Source organism: Oncorhynchus clarkii, chromosome 19 (assembly GCF_045791955.1).
Source record: "Oncorhynchus clarkii lewisi isolate Uvic-CL-2024 chromosome 19, UVic_Ocla_1.0, whole genome shotgun sequence".
Taxonomy (NCBI): domain Eukaryota; kingdom Metazoa; phylum Chordata; class Actinopteri; order Salmoniformes; family Salmonidae; genus Oncorhynchus; species Oncorhynchus clarkii.
The window spans coordinates 25,213,758-25,223,887 of record NC_092165.1 but is presented as its reverse complement, the minus strand read 5'-3'; the positions used below and the strand labels follow the sequence as shown (position 1 = coordinate 25,223,887).

At 42.3% G+C, this 10,130-nt stretch overlaps 1 protein-coding gene across 1 annotated transcript in view; it reads left to right on the top strand.

Moving 5' to 3' along the window:
• Positions 1-227: 227 nt before the first annotated feature.
• LOC139374956 (forkhead box N3) overlaps positions 228-10,130 on the top strand; it is a 111,583-nt gene continuing 101,680 nt past the window's right edge. The window contains exon 1 of the mRNA XM_071116233.1: positions 228-437. The gene's annotated coding sequence lies outside the window, so the exon portion shown is untranslated. The remainder of the gene's footprint in view (positions 438-10,130) is intronic.

Here is a 10,130-nt window from a genome sequence, read left to right as displayed (position 1 = left end):
GACCTAGAGACTTAAGCTCACTTTGTTCTGTGTGACGTTGACTAGTGTGTGTGTGTGTGTGTGTGTGTGCGTGTGCGTGCGTGCGTGCGCGCGCTTGCGTGCATGCAAGCCACCTCGCAAGGCGACAAGGAACAATGACATTCTTTCAGTCAACCCAGGAGACACTAGGACCCAGAGAGTTACTGGCTCCTGAGTCCGACTGCCTCCTCTGTTCCAGCACAGAGAGAGAGAGACCGAGAGAGGAAGAGAGAGAGAAGCTAGAGGAAGAGAAGTGAGTGTGGTCATCTCAGTGGTCTCTGCTGTGGTCTCTGCTGTAACACTGAATCTGAACGGAATGGAGGGATTAAACGGAGGGATCTAAAGCTTTTGGAGGAAGCAGAAGAACGAGTGGCAAAAGAAGGAGTATTTCAGGATCGGGAGAGCAGCAGGATTGAAAGGTTACTATACACTTTATCTAATCTGTCTTGTTCTTGTCAGGAGTCGTGTGTGTGTGTGTGTGTGTGAACAGGTCACGCTCCTCTCCCTGTGAGGGGTTATGTGTGGTAGCTAGCAGTTCACACACACACACACTGTGCGACACTGTGTGAAGTGTGTCTATGGGTCTTTTCCTCTTCTGAATCTTCCATTCTGTCTCCCTCCTCTTTTTATTGCTGTCACCCACCTCTATTCTCTCTCTCTCCTTCACCCGTTCGCAATCTCTCATTCTCCTTTCTCTCTCCCTCTTTCTCACCCTCTCTCTCTCCCCCTTTCTCCCCCTCTCTCTCTGTTGCTTTCCCTCGCTCACATTCATTGTAGCTGGGGAGTGTTGTTAAAAGTGTGTTCAAGGTCAGTGTTTGACTCGCACTGTAGAACAATTTTCCTCGTAGTAAACTACTGGCTCAACTAAACTATACAGCCTGCCAGTGACAGACCAGACTAGAGACAAACTTACACTGAGAGAGGAGAGATGGGGAGAGAGAGAGTGAATGGAGGAGAGAGAGAGAGAGCGAGAGAGAGAGAGAATGGAGGAGAGAGAGAGAGAGAGAGAGAGATAGAGAGAGAGAGAGAGAGAGAGAGAGAGATAGAGAGAGAGAATGAGAGAGAGTTGGGTGAAAGGAAAATACGCAGCGAGTTTGACTCTAACAATCTTTCAACTGAGACCAGGGGAAGGGTGATAAAAGAGAACGAGAGAAATGGAGCAAGTGACAACCAGGAAGGAGAGAGAGACGAGAGGAGCTAAAACGCAGCAGCCAGAGCCATGTGAATCCAGCATAGCAGCCAACAAGCCATTGATAGCCTTTCTGTCTTTATGAATGCAGCTCTCAGTGGTTAACACACATCTATACGGAGCATACCAAACATTAGGAACACCTTCCTAATATTGAGTTGCAACCCCCATTTGCTCTTAGAACAGCCTCAATTCTTTGGGGCATAGACTATACAAGGTGTCGAAAGCATTCCACAGCGATGCTGACCCATCTTGACTCCAATGCTTCCCACAGTTGTGTCAAGTTGGCTTGATGTCCTTTGGGTTGTGGACCATTCTTGATATACACGGAACTGTTGAGCGTGAAAAACCAGGCAGCATTGCAGTTCTTGACACAAACCGGTGCGATTGGCACCTACCACCATACCCCGTTCAAAGGCACTTAAATATTTTGTCTTACCCATTCACCCTCTGAATGGCACACATACACAATTCATGTCGGCAGGTAGCCTAGTGGTTAGAACGTTGGGCCAGTAACCGAAAGTTCGCTGGATTGAATCCCTGAGCTGACAAGGTAAAAATCTGTCATTCTTCCCCTGAACAAGGCAGTTAACCCACTGTTCCCCAGCAGGCAGCCATTGTAAATAAGAATTTGTTCTTAACTGACTTGCCTAGTTAAGTACAGGTAACATTTAAAACAATGTCTCAAGGCTTAAAAATCATTATTTTAACCTGTCTCCTATCCTTCATCGACACTGATTGAAGTGTATTTAACAAGTGACATCAAAAAGAGATCGTAGCTTTCACTTGGATTCACCCGGTCAGTGTATGTCATGGAAAGAGCAGGTGTTCCTTATGCTTTGTATACTCAGTGTAAGCTCGGCTATCTTTGAACACATTGAGACAAGGCTAACTTTCAGTCTGTTTATTTGGGCTTGTTAGTACTGGTACACACCACTTACCGTGCTCAACTATACAATAGAGAGATCTACAGAGCCTTCGGAAAAGTATTCAGACCCCTTGACTTTTTCCACATTTTGTTACGTTACAGCCTTATTCTAAAGTTGATTATTAAAAAAAGAAATCCTCAGCAACCTCAGCACACAATACCCAATAATGACAAAGCGAAAACAGGTTTTTGGAAATGTATTTAAAACAAAAAGCAGAAATACCCTATTTACATAAGTATTCAGACCGTTTGCTATGAGACTCGGAATTGAGCTCAGGTGCATTCTGTTTCTGTTGATCATCCTGGAGTTATTTCTAAAACTTGATTGGAGTCCATCTGTGGTAAATTCAATTGATTGAACATGATTGTCTATATAAGCCCCCACAGTTGACAGTGCATGTCAGAGCAAAAACCAAGCCATGAGGTTGACGGAATTGTCCATAGAGCTTAGAGACAGGATTGTGTCGAGGCACAGATCTGGGGAAGGTTACCAAAACATTTCTGCAGCATTGAACGTTCCCAAGAACACAGTGGCCTCCATCATTCTTAAATGGAAGAAGTTTGAACCAACAAGACTCTTCCTAGAGCTGGCAGCCACGACAAACTGAGCAATTGGGGGAGAAGGGCCTTGGTCAGGGAGGTGACCAAGAATCCGACGGTCAATCTGACAGAGCTTCAGAGTTCCTCTGTGGAGATGGGAGAACCTTCGAGAAGAACAACCATTTCTGCAGAACTCCACCAATTAGACCTTTATGGTAGAGTGGCCAGACAGAAGCCACAACAAACTACTGACTAAAGGGTCTGAATAGTTATATAAATGTGATATTTTCGTTTTTTTTTATATACATTTGCAAAAATGTAGTTTTTTTTAAAAATGTTTTTGCTTTGCCATTATGGGGTATTGTGTTTAGACTGATTACGGAAAAAATACAGTTGAATACATTTTTAGATTAAGGCTGTAACGTAACAAAATAGAAAAAGTTAAGGGGTCTGAATATTTTCCAAATGCGCTGTAGATGCTGTCGGTCAATGCAATTTAGATGTCCATGTGACTGGGATTCCCAACCCAGCCAGTTCATATAGTATTTGATCTATTCTGATATTTCATGTGGTGTAAGTGGAGGCATTCTTGATCTTAGCAGATTCTCTCCCTAGTAACTACAGAGACAGGAATAGCCTTGCTCTGTACACTGCTTCTGTGAGTGTGTGAGCATGTATGTATGTATGTATGTATGTATGTAATGTAATGTTATGTATGTATGTAAAAACGTACAGTGGGGCAAAAAAGTATTTAGTCAGCCACCAATTGTGCAAGTTCTCCCACTTAAAAAGATGAGAGAGGCCTGTAATTTTCATCATAGGTACACTTCAACTATGACAGACAAAATGAGAAAAGAAAATCCAGAAAATCATATTGTAGGATTTTTAATGAATTTATTTGCAAATTATGGTGGAAAATAAGTATTTGGTCACCTACAAACAAGAAAGATTTCTGGCTCTCACAGACCTGTAACTTCTTCTTTAAGAGGCTCCTCTGTCCTCCACTCGTTACCTGTATTAATGGCACCTGTTTGAACTTGTTATCAGTATAAAAGACACCTGTCCACAACCTCAAACAGTCACACTCCAAACTCCACTATGGCCAAGACCAAAGAGCTGTCAAAGGACACCAGAAACAAAATTGTAGACTGGGAAGACTGAATCTGCAATAGGTAAGCAGCTTGGTTTGAAGATATCAACTGTGGGAGCAATTATTAGGAAATGGAAGACATACAAGACCCCTGATAATCTCCCTCGATCTGGGGCTCTACGCAAGATCTCACCCCGTGGGGTCAAAATGATCACAAGAACGGTGAACAAAAATCCCAGAACCACAGACCTAGTGAATGACCTGCAGAGAGCTGGGACTAAAGTAACAAAGCCTACCATCAGTAACACACCACGCCGCCAGGGACGAAAAATGTGAAAAGTGCAAATCAATCCCAGAGCAACAGCAAAGGATCTTGTGAAGATGCAGGAGGAAACAGGTACAAAAGTATCTGTATCCACAGTAAAAACGCTCAGCAAGGAAGAAGCCACCTCTCCAAAACAATCATAAAAAGCCAAACTACGGTTTGCAACTGCACATGGGGACAAAGATCGTACTTTTTTGAGAAATGTCCTCTGGTCTGATGAAACAAAAATAGATATGTTTGGCCATAATGACCATCGTTATGTTTGGAGGAAAAAGGGGGAGGCTTGCAAGCCGAAGAACACCATCCCAACCCTGAAGCACGGCCGTGGCAGAATCATGTTGTGGGGGTGCTTTGCTGTAGGAGGAACTGGTGCACTTCACAAAATAGATGGCATCATAAGGAAGCAAAATGATGTGGATATATTGAAGCAACATCTCAAGACATCAGTCAGGAAGTTAAAGCTTGGTCGCAAATGGGTCTTCCAAATGGACAATGACCCCAAGCATACTTCCAAAGTTGTGGCAAAATGGCTTAAGGACAACAATGGCAAGGTATTGGAGTGGCCAACACAAAGCCCTGATCTCAATCCTATAGAAAATTTGTGGGAAGAACTGAAAAAGAGTGTGCGAGCATGGAGGTCTACAAACCTGACTCAGTTACACCAGCTCTGTCAGGAGGAATGGGACAAAATTCACCCAACTTATTGTGGGAAGCTTGTGGAAGGCTACCTGAAACGTTTGACCCAAGTTAAACAATTTAAAGGCAATGCTACCAAATGCTAATTCAGTGTATGTAAACTTCTGACCCACTGGGAATGTGATGAAAGAAATAAAAGTTGAAATAAATCATTCTCTCTACTATTATTCTGACATTTCACATTCTTCAAATAAAGTGGTGATCCCAACTGACCGAAGACAGGGAATTTTTCATGGATTAAATGTCAGGAATTGTGAAAAACTGAGTTTAAATGTATTTGGCTAAGGTGTATGTAAACTTCCAACTTCAACTGTATGTGACCAGAGGCTCGGTTTGATTTACATTTAAAAAAAATATCGCTTTAGTACCATTTTCAAAGTATGTGGTAAGCTTTCACAACTCTTAGTACAAAACTGGTCAGAACTGGTCACACATGTAACGCAGCCAGTCTTTCTTTCAGAACCTGTCATTGTGCCGTCATTTATGGGCGGCAGCATAGCTTAGTGGTTAGCGCGTTGGACTAGTAACTGAAAGGTTGCAAGTTCGAATCCCCGAGCTGACAAGGTACAAATCTGTCGTTCTATCACTGAACAAGGCAGTTAACCCACTGTCATTGAAAATAATAATTTGTTCTTAACTGACTTGCCTGGTAAAAAAATACAATTTAGATTGTAAACATCTCTCAAGTTATTTGTAAAATGTAATGAGAACATCGTTTTAATCACCAAAACACAACAATTAGATCTTGTCAATTTTGTCGTTTAACAACCAGTTAATCCAATAGCAAACAATGCAAGATACACGTTTCAAATCACCCTGGAAGTAATATGCCTCAGTACTACATTACACAGTTCACATTAGGCAATATACTTACTTACATTACCCAACAAAATTGACAAAATCTATCATTTCTATAATATCTATCAAATGTGTAATCAAAGGTGTGATTAATGAAGACATCCTCTACAATCATTCATGCAACAAACAAAATGTGTACTGTCTGTAATCAAATGTAAGAAATTAAATGAAACAAATTTAAATGAACTCATTCATTTGCGTCAAGCCTGTCTTGAGCATTTGGCCATAAATTCTTATCCATATCACTGTGAATGTCCTCATTGTTCATGCGCCGCGGGAAAAACCTTTAGGCATGGCTTGACATTGATGTCGTCACATGCCTCATCCATGGCCAGAAGGAGGGTGGCACGTCACAGGATCGTGAACGTACACCTTCCACCTCCATGCTGAAAAAAGGAGTGTATAAGAGCAGGTATAGGGTCACGAATCAGGGATGGCCCCAAAACCATGCCTGAACCACCTCTGCATGGTTGAACTTGACATTGTCCCACACAATGACATAGGTGACCCCTTCACCTTGACAGGCCTGCTCAATTTCATTAAGAACCACAATGAGGTGTTCAGAGTTGTAGGATCCAAGTAATGGCTTACGTCCTACCACACCATCTTCAGAGATAGCTGCGCACCTGGAGATATTTGCCCCACGTTGTCCAGGCACTTGGACGGTCGATGAGTGTCCACCCACAGAGCCGAGTTTTGGCCAGGTTGCAGCCCACTTCATCGACAAAGATATACCTGTGATGGTTCACAGCAACATCAAGCACTATCACCCTCAAAAAATATATATTTTGGTTAGTTATTTTTACAGTATAGTTACAATATGATATTGTGAAGTAACATGTGCATTAATAGTAACAGTAATACAGTATATAGTGCTGTACCTGAACATACTTGGCCCGTAGATGTTTCACCTGGTCGGTGTTTTCTCTCAAAAGGCAACAGGTAAATACAGTGCCTTGCGAAAGTATTCGGCCCCCTTGAACTTTGCGACCTTTTGCCACATTTAAGGCTTCAAACATAAAGATATAAAACTGTATTTTTTTGTGAAGAATCAACAACAAGTGGGACACAATCATGAAGTGGAACGACATTTATTGGATATTTCAAACTTTTTTAACAAATCAAAAACTGAAAAATTGGGCGTGCAAAATTATTCAGCCCCTTTACTTTCAGTGCAGCAAACTCTCTCCAGAAGTTCAGTGAGGATCTCTGAATGATCCAATGTTGACCTAAATGACTAATGATGATAAATACAATCCACCTGTGTGTAATCAAGTCTCCGTATAAATGCACCTGCACTGTGATAGTCTCAGAGGTCCGTTAAAAGCGCAGAGAGCATCATGAAGAACAAGGAACACACCAGGCAGGTCCGAGATACTGTTGTGAAGAAGTTTAAAGCCGGATTTGGATACAAAAAGATTTCCCAAGCTTTAAACATCCCAAGGAGCACTGTGCAAGCGATAATATTGAAATGGAAGGAGTATCAGACCACTGCAAATCTACCAAGACCTGGCCGTCCCTCTAAACTTTCAGCTCATACAAGGAGAAGACTGATCAGAGATGCAGCCAAGAGGCCCATGATCACTCTGGATGAACTGCAGAGATTTACAGCTGAGGTGGGAGACTCTGTCCATAGGACAACAATCAGTCGTATATTGCACAAATCTGGCCTTTATGGAAGAGTGGCAAGAAGAAAGCCATTTCTTAAAGATATCCATAAAAAGTGTCTTAAAGTTTGCCACAAGCCACCTGGGAGACACACCAAACATGTGGAAGAAGGTGCTCTGGTCAGATGAAACCAAAATTTAACTTTTTGGCAACAATGCAAAACGTTATGTTTGGCGTAAAAGCAACACAGCTCATCACCCTGAACACACCATCCCCACTGTCAAACATGGTGGTGGCAGCATCATGGTTTGGGCCTGCTTTTCTTCAGCAGGGACAGGGAAGATGGTTAAAATTGATGGGAAGATGGATGGAGCCAAATACAGGACCATTCTGGAAGAAAACCTGATGGAGTCTGCAAAAGACCTGAGACTGGGACAGAGATTTGTCTTCCAACAAGACAATGATCCAAAACATAAAGCAAAATCTATAATGGAATGGTTCAAACATAAACATATCCAGGTGTTAGAATGGCCAAGTCAAAGTCCAGACCTGAATCCAATCGAGAATCTGTGGAAAGAACTGAAAACTGCTGTTCACAAATGCTCTCCATCCAACCTCACTGAGCTCGAGCTGTTTTGCAAGGAGGAATGGGAAAAAAATTCAGTCTCTCGATGTGCAAAACTGATAGAGACATACCCCAAGCGACTTACAGCTGTAATCGCAGCAAAAGGTGGCGCTACAAAGTATTAACTTAAGGGGGCTGAATAATTTAGCACGCCCAATTTCTCAGTTTTTGATTTGTTAAAAAAGTTTGAAATATCCAATAAATATCGTTCCACTTCATGATTGTGTCCCACTTGTTGTTGATTCTTCACAAAAAAATACAGTTTTATATCTTTATGTTTGAAGCCTGAAATGTGGCAAAAGGTCGCAAAGTTCAAGGGGGCCGAATACTTTCGCAAGGCACTGTATGTTTCATAGATATCTGGTGCCTCTTCAAAAGGGTGGCGATTGTCGGAAGGCTGATGGATGCCAAACTGGCAAATGTGTCATCGTTCTCCTCAATGGTCTGCTTTTTTCAGACAGCCGTATGTCATTCCTGGCCCTCACGCTTTCCACCAATGCCCACTCCTGCTGAGGATAGAACAGAGTATACTTCCAATAGATCATACTGGAACAATACTGTAACATTTTGTGAATTGACATGCATTACAATATGTCATTTACTGTAAATGTAATGGTAAAGCACAGTGCATACCCTGCAGACGTACCGTCTAGTCTTCCTTAGACACAACAGTACCCTGCTGTCTGCACCCCCCCACTGATGCCCACCTCTCTGATGGGCCCCTTGTCCGCGAGCTCCTTGATTTCTTCCTCTCCCTTGCTGTCTATCCTGCTCCATGTCAAAAGAAGTTGCAAGTGTTCACACACCCCCTTTTATATGGTCACCAATTGTGGTTACCACTATCTGAAATCAATTAGCAATAACCAGTAGTCATTATGTATGGTTATCATTTATCATACACGTAGTTTAGATATTTATACTTTACCAACACGTTTTATTTCTGTAGTTCTCAAAATCCATATATAGTAGACCAACCAGTTTAAATGCTATAGGTTTGCCAAACTGTTAAGGGATTAACCATTAAGCCCAGTTGGATTAAGCGATGGCCAAACGTATTTAAACAAATGAGAAGAGAATCACATGAAAAGTATTGTGAGCAATGCATTGTGTAAGGCAATTACAGGCAATTGAAGGTATTTCTAGAAAAAGTTACTGTGTGATTTTGTGTTGTACTTAGTCAATTAAAAATGTGCTAAAAGTTTTGAAAAAACAGCCCTTTTTGAAGATCTGTTTTGAGTTGTGAAATTTTACCACATACTTGTGAAAATAGTTCCAAAGCGATACAAAAACAGTAATATTTGCATTATGAACTAAGCGTTGGTGTGCTGAAGGACACACACACACATTGGTCCCCCTCCATAAGAACGTTCCCTTTGTAGCGAGACAAAGCTTCCTCACTCAGGAATTCTGCTGTTCGTCCTTATGGGTCAAGTCGGAGCAGCAGGCAGTGGTAGTGTTGGGTGTGCTGGCTGAGAGGAACTGTGTGTGCCTGTGCACTGTACACTGTACACTGTACACTTGTGTGTGTGTTTGCCAGTCTGCTGTTCTTGCTTGTAAAAGGGATCTCAGAAGCTGAGCACTGTTTTCCATCACAGTTCCCATCAAATTGAGAGAATCCAAATGCTGCCCAGGAAAATGTGAGCACTGAGTCTAGGGTTTGGAAAACCAGTATTCGACAATCACAATCATTATCCAGGGATGTGTCTGGGACAGTTTGGAATTGTTAGCCATCCAGGAAAACAAAATGTACAGGTACAACATGTGAGGGATCCAAAGGGTTGTGCTGTTACAGCAACAAATGGAATTCAAACCACAACCATAAACGTAACTCATACTCCAACTGTAACCAAACCCTGATGCTACAGTAGAACAAGACCCAAAAGCTCAGGCACTTGATGGTCATAGTTCTGATGCTATCGCCACTCCTGTCCTTTCTAGCGTGACTGTGTAGCAAAGCACAGTGCTAACTAGATAGTGTACTCTAGATAGTGTACTCTAGATAGTGTACTCTCTCTCTCTCTCTCTCTCTCTCTCTCTCTCTCGCTCTCTCTCTCTCTCTCTCTCTCTCTCCTCCATTCTCTCTCTCTCTCTCTCTCAGGAGTCTGGGTTGTATCCCAAAGGGCACTCTATTCCCTATATAGTGCACTACTTTTGTCCAGAGCCCAATGGGCACCAAAAGCAGTGCACCTAGGTGTCTTTTGGAGACTCAGGCGTAGCCAGCATGCTCTGTAGAGTGGTACTATGTGTCCCGGT